Source organism: Mus musculus, chromosome 5, assembly GCF_000001635.26.
Source record: "Mus musculus strain C57BL/6J chromosome 5, GRCm38.p6 C57BL/6J".
NCBI classification, from domain to species: Eukaryota; Metazoa; Chordata; class Mammalia; order Rodentia; family Muridae; genus Mus; species Mus musculus.
In genome coordinates, this window is record NC_000071.6 from 117,472,913 (window position 1) to 117,491,080 (window position 18,168).

Consider the following 18,168-nt stretch of genomic DNA (forward strand, 5'->3'; position numbering starts at 1 on the left):
TGGGGGAGAAAGATGAGGAAAAAGATGAAGAGAGAGAGATGAAGACTGAAGTTTGCTGAATAAACTGCTGTTAGAAGGACTGGTGGTCCTGTCGTTCTTGCTGGTCGAGAGCGGACGCGACACACTACCACATGTGGCCTCGAATCCTGTGTGTCTGGAGGCCGGAGGCTGACTTCTGGTGGTTGCTTCTACCGCTCTCCACTGTTTTTTTGAGGCAGTCCCTCTCAAGCTTAGCCCTTGGCTAGGGTGGCCAGTCAGCTCCTGAAATCCTCCTGGTTCTGCCCTAACCCCAGCACTCGTGTGTGCTGCCACACGTGGCTTTTTATGTGGATTCTGGATCTGAACTCAGGGCCTCATGCTTATGCATCAGGAACTTTACTGACCTATTCTTCCTCCCTGCCCACTGTTACCCTTAGCTTTGTTATACAGGGACTACAGCACGCTGGGCATGGGGTGGGGGTCAGGGGGTAGAGGCCAGGGGTCAGGGGGTGGGTAGCCAGGAGGTGGGGGGTTAGGGGGTCAGGAAATGGGGGACAGGGGTCAGGGGGTGCAGTGTTGGTCATATTGGGGAGCTTGAGTTGTCTATTTCTTTTCTTTTCTTTTTCGAGACAGGGTTTCACTGTGTAGCCCTTGGAACTCACTTTGTAGACCAGGCTGGCCTCGAACTCAGAAATCCTCCTGCCTCTTCCTCCCAAGTGCTGGGATTAAAAGCATGTGCCACCACCGCTTGGCCCGAGTTGTCTATTTCTGGGTAGAGTTGCAGGATAAAATCCAAAATTCAAATCCAGATATATATCATCATTATCTTTTCTATTGACCTGTGAAATCGCATGCGTTTAATTGTGGATTTTCACTGACATGTAGAAATGGCTCCTACAAGCATGATGTTGAAGTACCCGCGTTTATTGCTAATGTTCGGGTTGGGGACATTTCCATCTCAGGTTGCACTGCACATTTCTTTGCAGCAGACACATTCAGGACCACGTGCCTCCTTGCTTTTCCGGGATGTGCGGTCTGTGAGTTAGTGTGGGGAGTCACAGTTCTGTGCAGTCGCACACCGGAAAATCACTTTCGTCTCTCACTGTCAGTTGATACCTGGTGACCAACCTTAGCAGTGAGCACTGTGTGTGTGTGTATGTGTACTCTCTTCTGTGTGCTCAGGCTTAGAGGCTAGACATTGACTTCAGGTGGTCTGTTCCATCACTTTCCACTTTAGTTTTTGGGGGTGGGTGGGTGATGGGGGCCTCTCATTGAACCAGAACTTGCCATTTGGTCTGGCTAGTGAGCTCCTGGGATCCCCCTGCCTTCCTACCCCCAGAAATGGGTGCACCACCATGCCTCGCTTCCTCTCAGATGGCAGAGATCCAGACTCAGGCCCTCATGTCTTCACAGTAAGCATTCCACCTACTGGGCCATCTCCCTAGTCCTCACAAGCACCGTTCCTTTTAAAATTTTATGGATTGTTGTGATGATGTGTGTATATGCATGCTATGTGTGTGTGTGCGTGTGTGTACACGTGAGAGGTGTGGGTACGCATGTAGTATGGCACACATGGAGGTCAGAGGGCAGCTTCATGTGGTCAAGTTTTCACCCTCCGCCTTTACAAGGGTTCTGAGAGTCCAGCTCAAGTTGCCAGGCGTGTGTGGTAATTCCCATCACCCACTGAGCTGTCTCACCAGCTGTTTACAAAAAAAAAAATCACATTTATTATCTCCTTATTTATGTGTACCTGTGATACTTTTTATATGTTCAGCCCAGGGAGTGGCACTATTGGAGGGTGTGGTCCTGTTGGAGTGGGTGTGGCCTTATTGGAGTAGGTGTGTCACTGTGGGCATGGGCTTTAATACCCTAGTTCTAGCTGCTTGGAAGTTAGTATTCTGCTAGTAACCTTCAGATGAAGATGTAGAACTCTCAGCTCCTCCTGCACCATGTCTGCCTGGATGCTGCCATGCTCCCACACTGATGATAATGAACTAAACCTGTGAACCTGTAAGCCAGCCCCAATTAAATTAAACTCCTTATAAGAGTTGCCTTGGTCATGGTGTCTGTTCATAGCAGTAAAACCCTCACTAAGACAGTACCTTTGTGGCATAACCCACTTGCTACAACCATGGGATCAGAGAACAACTTTCAGGAGTGGGTGGGTTCTTGCCTTCTACCATGTTGGGTCCTAGGGATTGAACTCAGGCTATCAGGCTTGACTGCAAGCCCCTTTACTGGCTGAGTCATCTTGTTGGCCCCATAAACACCTTCCTGATGAGAACATCTTCCGTCCAGTGTCAAAGGTCTGCTTACACTGAATTCGTACTCATTGCCCTGCTAAGACTCACATTCACCCAGACATGACTCTGATTTTACTTGCTAACTGTGACCACTCTGGGGTCCAGCGCTGATTGTCACCAAGCTGTTCAGACACGAGTCACACAAAGATTGGTCAGTGTATCTGTGATGAAGCTTCCAGTAAGACATTGGGCAGGCTGAGCAGAAACATTTTAGGTTATTTTTTGTATGTGTGTATGTTTGTGTGCATGTTCATGTGTGCATATTCACGTGTGTGGGGGTATGTACATGTGTAAGTGAGTGCTTGTAGAGGCCAGAGGTCAACTTTAAATGTAATTCCTTAGGCACCCTCGATCTATCTCCCCCCCCCCGCGCCTCCTTCCCTCTCTCTCTCTCTCTCTCTCTCTCTCTCCCCCCCCCCTCCCATTCTTTCCTTCCTTTCTTCCTTCTTTCTTTGGATTTATTGTATCTGTTAGGTATGTTTTGCCTGCAAGTATGTCTGTGCACCAAGTGTGTAGAGTACCCAAGGAGACCAGAAGACGGCATCCTGTCTGGAGTCACAGATGGTTGGGAGCCTCCATGTGGGTGCTGGGAACTGGATCAGGGTCCTCTGGAAGAGCAACCAGTGCTCTTAACTACGGAGCCACCTCTTCAGCCTCCTCCCCATATCCCTGACCTTTCTGTGAGATGGGGCCTCTCACTGGCCAAGTAGGTTAGGTTCCCACAGAGTCTGTGTCTACTGAGCGCTGGGATTACAGGTCCCTATGTCATTGCCTGATATTTTTAAATGGGTTCTGGGGATTGAACTGAGATCCTCATACTTGTGTCAGGTACTTTACTGGCTAAGCCATCTCCCTAGCCAAGCAGAGACATCACTTAAAAAACCAAACCAAACCAAACCAAACCAAACCAAACAAAACAAACAAAAAACCAAAAACGTATGTGATTTTGTTTTTTAATGACAGGGTCTCACTATGCAGCCCTGGCTGTCCCAGTACTTTCTCTGTAGACCAGGTTGGCCTCGAACAAAGAAATCTGCCTGCCTCTGCCTTGCGAGTGTTGGGGTTAGTGATGTGTGTGTACCACCATGCCTTGCTGAGACATTTTAGTACCTGAGTCCATTTATATTAATCTTGGAGGTCCTTTCAACCATTTCTGGGTCTTTCCTGGTCGGTGTATTTGATTGCCACAAGAACATCCAATTTGGGTTCAAAATTGATTATCTACTCAGTTATGATTTGTACATGAGGATGGAATTATTGAATTTCTTATGGTGGTGGGATTTGAATCCAGTGCCTCTCACATGTTTGGCAAACACTCTACCACGGAACCACGGTCCCAACCCAAGATGGATATTTTTTGACTGAAAAGCTGGGTCATTTCTGATAGCATTTCTCAGAAGTCTTCGAGTCTTACAGTTTGAGGTCAGAGGAAGGTTGTCTGGCCCTCTGCACACTTATAAAATATCGTCTCCGAAATGAGGATTGAGTTCCGTGCTGGAAAAGGAGGAAACCACGTTTGGTCCCAGTTTAGTGTCTTGCTTCTGAGTTCTCAAACATTCTGGAGACAAAAAGTGCCTTGGCCAAAAATTACATGGCGGCGGAGTTGGAGGTGGGTTAGACTTATCTGCTGGGTGGGATATCTGTGCAGCTGCAGCGACTCTTCCATCTGCTTCTGGCAGCGAACCGTGTGGTCTGATGGACCTGAGATGTTCTTGCTGGGTGTGCTATTGAGCTGTGATACAGACACCTGTGCTTCAGACTCATGGGCAAAGCCTTCCTCTGGTTCAAGTGCGGGTGGTGGTAGCCTGCGCAAAACAAGCTACCACCGCTTTCTCTTCCCTAATAGCTGCAACCTGACTGCCCCCTACAGAGACCCCTACAGAGACCCCCTACAGAGAGCCCTACAGAGACCCCCCTTTGAGCCCTTGACTGAAACCCCCTACTGCGACCCCCACAGAGACCCCCTACTGAGATGAACGGAAGAGCATCCCTGATTGAGTAGCTGGTGTCCTCTCTCCATGCAAACACAGCCCAGCCAATCCCAGCTTTTCTGTACGTGTGTCTGTCTTTTCTTCAATTCCCTCTCCTCACCAGACCTTGGTTTCCAGGACCAAGCTGTGCAGGATGTGGCAAGGGTTCTCACGTGGCTTAGCCTGGCCTCGGAGGATGACCTTGATGGTCAGGTTCTCCTGCCTGACTCATGGGTGCTGGGGATTGAACCCAGGGCTTTGTGCATACTAGGGGAACACTCTACCTACTGACCCACAGCCCCCCACCTGGACACATTATTAAATACAGTTTGTGGTTATAATGTAGATACTCCTAGGATAGCAAGCAAGGGGTTACAGGTGGAAGGTGACCTTGCCTGTCTGACATCCTAGAGACTCCGCCATCTCTTCACCTATTTAAAGGAGTGGCATGTCTGAAGTCCCTAGTCTTGTGTCTGGCACACACCACATCTTCAGTAAATACAGATAGCCATTTTAACAAAAATGTCCTATCTGCTTGCTTGGATTTTCCCTTCTTTATTTTGATACATTCATGCAATTACTATCATTATGACTTTTTTTGTGGTCATGGGGATTGAATCTGGGGCCTTCTGCATGCTAGGAAAATTCTCAGGTCAATGCCTGGTGTTTTTAAATGGGTTCTGGGCATTGAACCATTGAACCAAGGTCTTCATCTACAGCACGTCTGGGTGTGGTTAGGGAGCCGTCTAATGGCAGGTCCTCATCCTAAAGTGAAGATTTGGTTAGTCTTATGTTTGATCTGCATTCTAGAAAGATAATATGCTTTTCCTTCTGTATAGAGTGAGGAAGGTTCAGTTGCCGCTGTGTTGGATTTTGGGGCAGAGTCAGCAAACCTCTGGGGGAGCAATCAAGGGCCCTTTACTCTCTGTTTCAAACAATTGATCTTGGCAGCTCCTGAACGGCATGCACTCTCATTCTGTGGTCTCATGGGTCAGGAGCATAGAGCACATCTGGCTGGGTCCCCTGCCCAGGACCTCACATGGCTGCAGTCCCCATTGGCTGGGCTGTGTTTTCAACTGAAGCCAGGTCTGTGTTGGTTAGGTGCTCATTAAAGTTGCTTGGTGGCCCCCTGCCCTCGCTTTCCTCTAATGAAGCAAGGCGCATGCTCTGGGGTCACTGAACGGGGTGGAACATTCAAAGCTCAGTACCAGAGGGGAAGGTCCTGGGGCGATTAGACTTCTGCTTCTTGCAGGCGCCTTGAAGAATCCTCTTTTGTATCGATGCTCTTACTTTGAGAAAATTCCAACTTTTCATGGACTTTTATCTATGGTTTCTTCTTGATTTGTGTTCCTAAGTGGGGGAAGAGAGTAGTTGGTTGTTCAATTTTGGGATAGAGAAGTCTGACCTTTTTTAAAAAATCATATTTAATATCTGTAATACATCAATCCAATTTATAGCTACTAATGACCTGGGAGCTAGCAGGGCAATATGTTTCCCCTTCAGATGTGTTTGGTTCTCAGAAACCACTTTTTTTTCCCACCTGTGGTAGTTTGAGTGAGAAATGCACACACACACACACCCACCCACCCACCCACACACACACGTCCCATAGGCTCATGTGTTTAAACACTCGGTCTCCAGCTGGTAAGGTTCTGGAGCCTGTCAATCAGGAATTTTTCTTGGTAGAGGAAATATGCATTAGGGGTGGGCTTTGAGAGTGTATATCCTTGCCCCACTCCCAATTCATGCTCTCTGCTTCCTGTGTGTGGCTTAGATACGACCTCCCACCTTTTTTCTGCCGCTGTGCTTTTCCCACAACTATGTACATCCAGCCCTCTGGAACTAAGGGCTGACATAAATCCTTGCTCTCTTCTATCATCTATCTATCTATCTATCTATCTATCTATCTATCTATCTATCTATCTATCACATATGTATGTATCTATGTATCTATCTATCATCTATTTATAATCTATCTAATCTATTTTATCTATTTATCTATCTACCATCTATCTATCACCTATGTATGTATCTATTTATCTATGAATCTATTACCTATCATCTATCTATCTATCTATCTATCTATCACATATGTATGTATCTATGTATCTATCTATCATCTATTTATAATCTATCTAATCTATTTTATCTATTTATCTATCTACCATCTATCTATCACCTATGTATGTATCTATTTATCTATGAATCTATTACCTATCATCTATCTATCTATCTATCTATCTATCTATCTATCTATCTATCTATCTATCATCTATGTATCTATCATCTATCATCTATGTATGTATCTATCATCTATCTATTTATCTATGTATGTATGCATCTATCTATCTATCTATCTATCTATCTATCTATCTATCTATCTATCTAATTCTTCTCTCATAAATTACATCCAAATTGCAGTTCTTCTTCCTTTTCTCTTCCCAGGCCCTCTCCCCCTTCACTCTCCCTCAGTCTCCCTTCAGAAAAGAGCAGGCCTCCCAGCAAACAACCAAACTCGGCATAAAAAGTTTCAATAAGACTAGGCAACTCCCCTAATCTCAAGGCCAAAAAAGGTCACACAGTAGGAGGAAAAGGGTCCCAAAAGAACCAGAGACACCCCGCTCCCATTGTTAGGAGAGTCGCAGGAAGACCAGGCTACCCAACCATAACATGAACGCAGAGAGCCTAGGTCAGATTCCCCAGGACTGGGGAAGCCGAGACAGGAGGACTCCTGAAGCTCAGTGACCCACAGACCGGGGTGGGGGGCGGTTGGTGACACTTGAGGATATCTGAAGTTGACCTATGGCCTCCTCAAGTGTGTGCAAACATATGTCTCTGCATGCACGTACTCGCATGCCCACATATGCATCTTATAGCTGTTGAGCTAGTGTAAGCCTAGGGTGCATAAAGAAGAGAGACTTTTTTGGAACAGAAGGGGGGCCCTTCTGGGATCACCTGGCTCTGTTTGCTGCTTCAGGCAGGGATTTACTTTGGCTTTGCTCACACAAACAGAAACAAGACAACCCAGTAGCCTGCGAAAGTGCAAAGAGAAGCAGTCGTCCGGTTGCTTCTTGAACCTGAGGACTTTTGAAGTGTGATTGCTTTTTACTCAGGATGGCTATTTAGAGGCATGAAGTGTACCCGGCTCTCCCTCTCCTCCTTCCCTTCTCTCTGTGTATACGTGGGTGTGTGTGAGTCTGCATTTGTGTGTGAGAGTTCGTATGTGTGTGTAAGAGTGTGTGTCTGTCTGTCTGTATGTATGTATGTATGTGTGTGGGTGTAACTTTGTATGTGTGTATGTGTGTGTCTGTCTGTATGTGTGTGGGTGTAACTTTGTATGTGTGTATGTGTGAGTATGTGTGCGTATGTGTGTGTATAAGTGAGTGTATGGAAGTCTGTATGTGTGTGAGTTTGTATGTGTGTATGTATGTATATGTGTGTGTGAATGTGTATGTGTGAGTCTGTATGTATGTGTGTGTGTGTGTGTGTGTGTGTGTGTGTGTGTGTGTGTGTGTATTTTTCGAGACAGGGTTTCTCTGTGTAGCTCTGGCTGTCCTGGAACTAACTCTGAAGAACAGGCTGGCCTCGAACTCAGAAATTCACCTGCCTCTGCCTCCCAAGTGCTGGGATTAAAGGCATGTGCCACCATGCCTGGCGTGTATGTGTGTTAGTGTGAGTGTGGGTGAGTCTATATGTGTGTGTGTATTTATGTGTGTTTCTGAATGTGTGTATGTGTGTGAGTGGGTAAGTTTGTCTCTGTGCATGTGTGAGTCTGTATGTGTGTATGTGTGTGTGTGTGTCTGTGTGAATGTGAGCGTATGTTCAAGTCTGTATATGTGTATGTGTGAGAATGTGTGTATGACTCCATCACTTCTGTCTCTCTCCATCTATTTTGTAACATGGTGTCATGTAGCTCTGGCTAGCCTCTCTCTCACTATATAGATGAGGAGACCTTGAACTTCTGAACTTCCAAGGTTCCTACCTCTACCTTCTAATCAGCCTACTAAGGGCTATGATCACAGACATATACCATCATGTTAGATGTATACAGCACTTGTGGGGGGGGGGGGGAAGAACCCAGGGCTTCATGCATGCTAGCTAGGCAAGTGCTCTTCCAAGTGAGCTACAGCCCAGCCCTTTCTGAAGCTCTTTTCAACTTCCTGGTTCCCTAAGACAGAGTGCAGGGGCAGAGGTTGCAGGAGGCCGCTGGGTGGTGAATCTCAGGGCTGCATTTGGTTTTACAGTCACCATGAGTGACATTTCAGATGGAATGTAAACACACACACACTCACACACACACACACACACACACACACACACACACACACACCTGCCAGGCATCTTGGGGAGTGGTTTGGTCTCCACCCAGCTGTATGCCGAGCGTTTTCAGTGGAGACCTAAAGAGACATCAGTAATTCCAGCCGCTTTGACTTGAGCTTTCTGCAGCACAAAAACCCCAACATCTCCCATGTCAGCATCTCTGTGATGTCCGTATCACAGAGATCTAGTACCTCAGCCAACCAGCTCATATCCTCAAATAGGAAAATCAGCCAGCCAGCACTTATTTTTGTATCAAAGGGGATTTCCACAGGGGAGAGAATTTTCCTCCCCACAGAAGGTCATCGCTACCTCAAACGCAGGCGTATTTAGCCGAGCTGTGAGGATCGTGCTGAAGACGCGAAGAAACCCGGATGTGGGCTTGCCCCTGCATGGCAGGAGGCAGTAGCTGAAGGTGGATTGTATTTGTGGACAGTGCGGAGCTAATGTGGCCTGCCTTTTATGTACGCCTCATGATCATGCATGCTGCTGAGGGCCAGCACTTGCCTCATTCTTCAAAGAAGCAGAGATAGGAGCATCGCGGGGTCTGAGGAGACAGCCCTTGCTCCCTTAGTACAGCCTGCTGGGAGCAGGGCTATTCTGGGCAGCCATGTCTTTTCCTTGACTTCAGTGCCTGTATCAGTTAAGTTTAGCCCCACCACCCGCCTGTGTTCTGGATAATGTGGCCCGGACCTGGCGCCTGCCACAGCTCAGAACTCGGTGTTAGGAAGATGGCGGAAGTGTGAGCCTGGCCCCTCCTCCCCTTCCTGCTGACTTGGGTAGTGAGGCAGGTAGGGGGCACACAGTCTCCATCCCGCTGTCTCCCGCTTACGTGGAGAAGGTCACAACCATGCTTAGCACAGCAGTGCCTTACCACTCTCTGCCCATCTTTCACCCTTGAGGAGCCTTGAGCTATGAGGCCGGTGATTGACAGCTCCCCCATTTAATCAGGTGGAGACCGCCGAGTCCTTGCTGGATGCCGGAGTCACATTTTTTAAAAATCACTTGTACAAGGCTATGCAACATGACTGTAATTCCCGACTACATTTTATTATGCTAAAGTCACTCCTTACCCCGTGACTACCACTCCCTGTGTGCGCACGCGCATGCGTGTGTGCGAGTGCACACATGCATGTATATATGTGTGTGCGCATGCATGTGTGTATACGTGTGCACACCTTAGGATATGCACGGAGGGCTGGGGATGACTTTCGGGATTCTGTTCTTTCCTTCAGCCACGCAGGTCCCAGATATTGATCTTTGGCAGCAACCCCCTTTTACCCACTGAGCCATCTCACTGGCCCCCTTTAATGGCTTGGACATTTCTTATCCATGGGATTACACCACATGGGATTCTTTCACTCCGTGTGGTTTCAAGGTTCATCCATACTGTACTGCACGTTAATAGTCGGTTCCTCTTTTCTGGCTGAATAATATTCCATTGTTGGACCATACCAGCACATGTATATGTTTGCCTTGCTGATGATCATTCAGACTGTTTGGACTGTTGACTGGTATGAATGATACTCCTCTGAGTATTCTTCTGCAAGCCTTGATTCGTATCCTCAAATTCTGGGGCGGTCGAGTCTATGCTTAGCAGTTTGAGGAACCCCAGACAGTTGTCATCAGCGGCCATGCCCTCGCCTGCAGCGTCAGAGGGCTCAGTTCCCGTGCACTCGTGTGTATTACATTCATTTATTCACCGGGGGTGGCATGTGCGTGTGTAGAGGTCAGAGGACAACTTGCAGGAGTTAATTTCTCTTCTTCCACCTTGCGGGGTTGGGGGATTGAACTCAGTTTTGTCAGGCTTGGCAGCAAGCTCTTTACCTACGGAGCCATATCAGAAGCCCCGCTGTCTGTCTTTTGTATTATAGTAGGTGTGGAACAACCTGGACATTAAAAAAAGAAACAAAAAACACCAAGTAAAGCCTCCACTTCTCTCCACCCAGAACAATTACTTCATTATTAGTTTAAATCCCCCAGGCTGAGTCACATGCACAGTGGGTTTGAAACCCCCACACCGGGCTGGTGGGAGAATTTTCTTGTGCAGTGTTTAATAGTCTTCCACTTTGGGTCTGTAGTGGGTGAAGGGTCAGCCCTGGGACCCTGCTGGACACAAAGCTGAAAGGAACATTCAGAGTCATGGATGAAAGTGTCCCTGTGTGGCCCCAGCTGGCCCGGAAGTCACCGCTCTCCTGGCTTTCTTCAGATGCCCAGGTTACAGGTGTGTGCCAGCGAACTTGCCATATGTGACATTTTAATAGGAAATATTTCCACGAAACATTTAAATGCCCAGCAAATGCCAAAGGCTCACGAAAGATGAAAGGAATGTTTTACGTAAAGGGAGCCACCGACCCAAACTTAAAGAGTTCGCCTTAATGTCCCCGTCCACAAGTCGGCGCAATTAGATCCCGTCTCACGGATACTGTTGGTGTTGATTTTTAACTTTAAGAAATTATTCCTTATGAACTAGGGATGTGGCCTGCTCTAGCTGCCTGTCCGGCATTGCATGGCCCTGGGCTGCGTCCTCAGCCTTGTTAAATGAGAAAGAACAGTTCTACATGAGAGTGTCTTTTTCCTGCTTGCCCAGGTTCAGTACCACCGTAACTTTTGCACCCAGGAGAAAGAAGAAATTTTACCCAATCGCGGGTGGGAATGTGAACGGGTACAGCCAGCATGGAAATCAGTAAAGAGGTTCTTCCAAAAAGTAATGATAGAATTACCGTATGATCTTGCTCTTGCACTCCTTGGGTACTCAACCAAAGGAGACTCAGTCGGCACGGCAGAGAGATGCCCGAGTGTCCGTGTTCACAGCCATAGTATTCGTGACAGCTGAGAGACAGAGCCACTTAGACATCTACCCGCAGATTTAAAAAAAAAATGGGGGGGGGATAAAGTGATGTGGTTGGGATTCACAGTGGGATTTTGTTCAGCTGTGAAAAGAACACCGAGTTAGGGCGTGGGCAGGAGCATGACGGAACCGGAGACCATGACATCGAGAGGGTCAAGGGGCCGTGTCGGAGACATGCAACCCATGTGCCTCTCTCATATCAGACTCTTAGGCTTAAGTGTGTGCGTGGAAGTCACAGAAATAGCAAAGGGGAAAGGGGGCCATGAAAGGGGAGAGGGGACTTTAGAGCGGAGGGGAAGACGACAAAGGAGAGGGCAATGGATGCAAGGAATATGAAAGAAGAAGGCATCGGCTCTGTTGGGGGAGGGGAGGGAGGTGACCAGAAAGAACGGAGCAGGGAGGATGGAGTGAGCAGTGGAGGGGCAGGGGGAAGGTAAGAGAAAACACACACACACACACACACACACACACACACACACACAAACACAAACACACAAGCACACATATACATACACTATAAACCTAGCATATAGCAAGATATATGCTTATTTGATGGCTGGGGATATTGGTAGAGCCTCTGTGATGTCCTGGGCCCCATCCCCCAGCACAGCATAAAGCAGTTGTAGTGGTGTGCTCCTATAATCTCAGCATGGGAGGTGGAGGCAGGAGGACCTTTTAAGGGCATCCTTGGCTGTATAGCATATGGACGTCAGCCTGGGATACGGGATACCCAGTCTCTATTTTTTTTTCCATTTTACACCCAAAAGACCTCCCTCCGATTCTTCTTCTGGCCCCAGAAACCGAAAATCAACTCCTGTCATGGGCCAAGCACCAGGAGGTTCTCTGTGCATCTAGTCTCATAGCAACCCTTGTTCGGAGATGTGATGGCATTTGTCTCAAAGCACGTAGCCTGTGACCTCATTGCTGATGAATACCAGCCTTCAGGTTCACAGAGCCTCAGCCAATCCTGTGTATTCGGAAGGGAGGGAGATGTTGGTCTTTATCTGTAGGTGAGATAACCCAGCCTCCTTCACCGAGCCTTTGGGGACTTGTTTGCTCTTTTGAAAAGGCTGCTGTAGTCTACATTCCCCGATTCATCTCTAAGTATCGTTAACGTTTCGTTTTCTTAGTACCAATGAACCCTGAGAGTCCAGGTGTGTGGTCTCGCTTGTGCTGATTGCCAGGCAAGACATAAGGCAGCCACAGCCCAGAGCCTGGAGTCTAGCTACAGTATTAATTCCCTTCACTGGCAACTTACCATGAAATTCATTCACTTCTCCTTTTTTTCCCCCCTCTCTCTGAGCAGTGGTTAGCAAATATCACTGTAAAGAGGTATATAGTGAATAGTTTATGTGCCCTAAGCCATCCAGTTCTGTGTCAACTACTCAGCTCTGCAGCTGTGGCCTAAAAGGGTCCCCCGGACACTATGTAAATAAAGGAGTATGGTTGTGTGCCAATAAAACTTTATTTATAAAAAACAAGCCAGGGGCCAGATTTGGAGGGTAGCTGGTGAGTCTGGGGACTCCTGGTGTATTTTTGTTTCCGAAGCCAAAGTGGAGGGAAAAGGCTCGGAAATGTATAAGCCTTGTCTGTGAGGATAGAATCTGAGGGACAAGAGGGGGAAAAATGGGACAAATTCTTAAGAAGAAACAAAGGAGAAAGACTTGTTGCTGAGCTGTTTCTTGGGAGCTGAGGAAGATGATGGTTTCCCAGTTCCGTTTTCTCTACCGTGTTAACAGTGTTCATTCATCCCACGTGAGTGTGTACTCACTCGGGTGAGTGGGGTGGGAGAGTGAAGGACTCAGGGACCCTCCCCCCCGACCCCCACCCTGTTTGTGTCTCTTTTCTCTTGCTTCAGCTCGGCTCTGGTCTTTCTCCCTGGCCTGGGAACAACTTCACTTTTTTTTTTTTTTTTTTTTCTCGTGAAAGGACCCAGAGGTAATTCCCCATCAGTAAGGGCCAGCAGCAGCCGCTGAGGCAGAAGCTGGTGTGTTGCAATATTCCACTCTGGAGTTCCTCCTCTCTCTCCCTGGGGCCCAAGATTGTTTCCATTACGCTTCCCACTCCTTGAGTGTGGCAGGGCAGCGTCCCAGGGTGGATTTGAGTGGGAAGAAAAAATAATTAGAATTTATGATTATACCAAGAACTTCAGGTGACAGAGATTGGGTCTGAGTAAAACACAGAAGGGCCCCCACACTCAGGACTTTGGGCCCAGAAGCCTAGATACAATGCTTACCCAGAATTGCCCTGCAAAAAGGCTTTTCCACCTAGGACTCTTCAAAGTGCTGCTCTCTGAGAGAGCGCTTGCCCGCTACGATGACATGAATGCTCGGAGCTCCGGGCTAGACCCCAGCACTGGAACAAGAGTTATGAGACAGAAGCGATGTTTTCAGGGTGTGCCTGCTCTCTCCTGAACCCCTCCCCCCAAGTCCTGATGAGAGACCAAAGCCTCTGTTGTTGAACTTGACACAAAAGGTTCGGCCCTGGGGTGCTTTGGGGCATAGGCAATGCTAATGTCAACCCGTGTCTGTGGAGGACGTGGATTGTGGGGACTTGTGTGAATACCACTCAGAGCGATGTCTCTACTCAGGAGGAACCTTAGGAAGCCTGGGGTCAGGGGTCAGGGTCTTAGAGTACCTGTAACTCAAGACCATTGGGTAACCCAGCACAGGAAGCTTATCTTTTCCTTTGTTTTTTTTTCCCCCTATCTGATTTAGGATTGGTAAAGATCCTTTCCCAATCTGTTGGTGGCCTTTTTGTCTTATTGACAGCGTCTTTTGCCTTACAGAAGCTTTGCAATTTTATGAGGTCCCATTTGTCGATTCTCGATCTTACAGCACAAGCCATTGCTGTTCTATTCAGGAATTTTTCTCCTGTGCCCATATCTTCGAGCCTTTCCCCCACTTTCTCCTCTATAAGTTTCAGTGTCTCTGGTTTTATGTGGAGCTCCTTGATCCACTTGCTTTTTTTTTTTTTAATAAGTATTTTTTAAAAATTCAGTGCAGCCGGGCGTGGTGGCACGTGCCTTTAATCCCAGCACTTGGGAGGCAGAGGCAGGCGGATCTCTGAGTTCGAGGCCAGCCTGGTCTACAGGGTGAGTTCCAGGACAGCCAAGGCTACACAGAGAAACCCTGTCTTGACAAAAAGAAAAAAAAGAAAAAAAATTCAGTGCATGGGATCTCACCTGAATGTGTAACAGGCAAACCGGGAGTCGTAGAATAAATAGGAGGCGCAGCCTGACTGGAGGCAGCCATCTTTGCTGGCACACCAATCTGCCCATAGATAAGTAGAAGCCTTTACTTCGTCAGTCACTTCCCAGAGCCCCACCTCCGAGCAGAGGGCTGGAGAGCCAAGCCTTCGACGCACACCAAACCAAACCATAACCCTTAGGAACCTGACAGAAGCTCAAAGTCTGGCCCCTCCTCAGATCCACTATGGCAGTGGCTTGGGTGGGATCTGGGATCTGTTCTCTTTCAGGTTGTAAGGGGCTTCAGGCTCACACACGAGTTTGAGAACTGCTGGCCTAGAAGGGAGTTATCCTGACCAGGGTTGGGCATCCAGGCCGTTGATTGTTTGGGGGACAGCCCTGTACACTGGGGGACACTTAGCTGTATCTCTGCGCTCTACTTGGAGATGCCAGGAGCATCCCTCATCCCTAAGTCCCATTAACCCAGATGTCAGCTGGCCCCTGGAGGGACACAGTTGCCCCTCGCTGAGAAGCACTGAGCTGACCCGAAGCAGATCTCCATTTCCAGCCTCCTCCGTTCGGTTAATCCGAATTGAAACCTGGTGGAAGGACTCCAGCCTCCTGTCCCTCTGAGCTGACACTGTGGCCCCGGGGCCTCATTATTTAAAAATAGTCACACCACTTAAACTTTCTAACAAAATTTTCCTCTGAGTAGAAGCTAAACATGGAAAAATCTCAGCCCCAGGGACCCGTGGTAACCTTCTCCTAAGGGCCTGGTTGTTCCGAGTGGGGATTTGGGTGGAAATCTTTGGCCTTCATAAACGGCTAAGTTTGCTGCAGGGCTCCCAGTTCCTCCCATGCACCTGGCTTTCTCTCCCTGGGGAGCCAAGTGGCAGGTCCCTGGGGCCCAGCTGTCTGTCCCTGCAGGGACCTTAACCTCGTCTGCTTTCCATTGCTGGTGTACTGGCTCTTAGCCCTGTGACTTACTTTTCCAGGTGACCCGAGTGAGGAGACATGAGGGGCTGGGGACAGGGACCTCATGTTGGGATTTGGATGGTCCTGGTTCTAATTCGGCCACTGGTACGAACTTGAACGGGAACTGTCAGGCAAGTCATCAGGCTAAAAATTCCAAGTACTGAGCTCCGGGATGAGTCTCTTGCCCAGCAATGACGGCTTTCGAAGTCTGAAGCTGGATGTCACTTTTGGGTGTAGCATTATTTTGAAACCTCCCATTTAACAGAGAGAGCCACGTCTCCGAGCCACCGTATGGATCATTTGAACCCCAAGCTCCTCGCCTTGGAGCCCAGAGCCCAGTGCACGGCTCTCAGTTCCTCCTGTAATCTTTCTTCACTTGGGCGGTCAAAGGGCAAGGTTGGGGCAGACCAAAAAAAAAAAAAGCGGGGTGGAGGCAGAAGTGAGGAGAGATGCTTTCTTCAAAGCCTGATAAACCTAGCAGGATCCCTGGATCCCACATAGTGGAAGGACAGACTGACTCCTGTGAGGTGTCCTCTGACCTCTGCACGGCTCTCTTGCATGCGTCTTCCCCCTCAATAAATAATATTAAATAATGAAAGCATCGAGGACGTGGCACTGTTCCCAACAGCGGTTCCACTGTCTATTTAGTAAAAACATCCCTAGGGGTTGGAGAGATGGCTCAGCGGTTAAGAGCACTGACTGCTCCTCCGGAGGTCCTGAGTTCAAATCCCAGCAACCACATGGTGGCTCACAACTATCTGTAATGGGATCTTCTGGTGTGTCTGAAAACACTAACAGTGTATTTACATAAATAAATAAATAAATCTTTTAAAAAAATCTATTTTTGTTCCTGAATTATTTTTGCTAGCTCATATGTGCAATTTACAAAGTAGAAGTTAGAGTTCAGATCTGGATCTTAACTAGTTAAATACTTTCAAACAATTTCAAATAGCATTTATGTGTTTGATATATGGAAAATTTAAGCACCTTAATTATTGATACACAAGCCTTCTCAACTATGTAACCCACAGCAGCTTTAGGAAATAACTTTGATGAGGGCCTACGAGATGGCTTAGCACATAAAGGCGATTGCTGCCAAACTTGGTGATCCGAGTTTGATTCCTGGGACCCATGTGGTGAAGGAGAAGAACTGACCCACCCTTATCTGTGTGCTGTAGAGTGTTCAAGCCTGTTCACCCACACATGTGCTCTGAGAAAACGAACAATCACATTTATAAGCCCAGACACGTGACCCAGTGTGTGGCTCAGCTCTGTGCTGATGTGTGCCAGACCTGGATTCATTCTCGAGCACTAGAAAAAGTAAAATATAAAACAATTCCCTAAAGATGCTGGGTTTTTTGGTGAGGCCATACCTAAATTGAGGTCAGTTTGATCTGAAATCGAGTGTCGGAATCAGCTGTTCAGCTGAACAACTTCAGGCCAGAGTTGGAGAGGTTGTGTTAACCTTGCTACATTCTCTTGGGTCAGAAGAATATAAAAGAATTGCCTCAAATATACAAACCGTTTAACTCAGACATCACTCTGGTGGGCTTAATGATCTTTAATGTGTACAATGCATCCCAGGTCTTGACTGAGTCTAAGATCTCATTTTAATGAGGGTCTTAGCTTCATCCCACCGAATTAAAGCTAAATCCTGATGAAGCCTTTAGTTTATTTGAGGGTGTCAGAGTCTCTCATTGTCTCAGTGAACAGTGATCAAAGATTTCAGCAAGGATGTGAACTGGATTTTTTTTAATTTATTTTTTTAAATGTATGTATATATGTAGTATGCATGCATGTGTGCCTGTTTGAGTCTATGTGTACCACATGTAAGCAGGTGTCCATAGAGGCCAGAAGGGGCGCTAGATACCCCTGAAACCAGAGTTCAGGCAGTAGTGAACTACCCAGTATGGGTGTTGGAAATCAAACCCAGTCCTTTGCAAGAGCATTAAGTGATGTTAACCCCTTTGGTCATGGATGCTAAGGTAATACATTTGTTCACTATGTTGATTACATATGTGACTTAATTTTAATTTCGCCATCATAGTCATGAACAGCGCTAAGTTGTGAGTGTCTTGGGCACTGTGGTATCAAACAGAACATGGATTTGGGTTTCTCTGGGAAGCTTCTGAGCTGTTACCCTGGTGTGGCTGGCTTTCAGTACATTGCGTTTATTCTAGGTCATTCTGGTCTTTATCTGGTCGTAATTGTTTTTAAAAAGAGTTATTGATTATGTATACAGTGTTCTGCCTGCATGTATACCTGCAGGTCAGAAGAGAGCACCAGATCTCATTATATACGGTAATGAGCCATATATATGGTCCTCCTGTCTCCGCCTCTCCAGTATTAGGATTACATCCATGTACCCACACACCTGGATTTCCTCTCTTCCCTGTGGTTCAGTAAATGGTTGGTAAGGCTTTGTAGATTGCTTGAGGAGCGGGGCACACCTTGCCCAGATGTTTTTAACTGTTGCTTGGCTCTGGCTCCCAGACTCATAATCTGCCCAGGGTCACAGGCATAGAGATCAGAACTTCTGCCCTGCGCCCTGGGCCCCAGGCCCTTGGTATAACATCCTCCCACTGA

General features: G+C 47.5%; 1 protein-coding gene and 1 long non-coding RNA gene across 3 annotated transcripts in view; one reads left to right on the forward strand and one right to left on the reverse strand.

The window, feature by feature from the left end:
* Ksr2 (kinase suppressor of ras 2) overlaps positions 1-18,168 on the forward strand; it is a 353,995-nt gene that overhangs the window by 58,911 nt on the left and 276,916 nt on the right. The gene's annotated exons all lie outside the window — the stretch shown is intronic.
* On the reverse strand, positions 9,595-11,421 carry Gm42013. Its single transcript, XR_878717.2, has 2 exons — positions 11,293-11,421; positions 9,595-10,458 (listed from the first exon to the last, which is right to left on the reverse strand). It is a non-coding gene; the product is annotated as a predicted gene, 42013 (long non-coding RNA).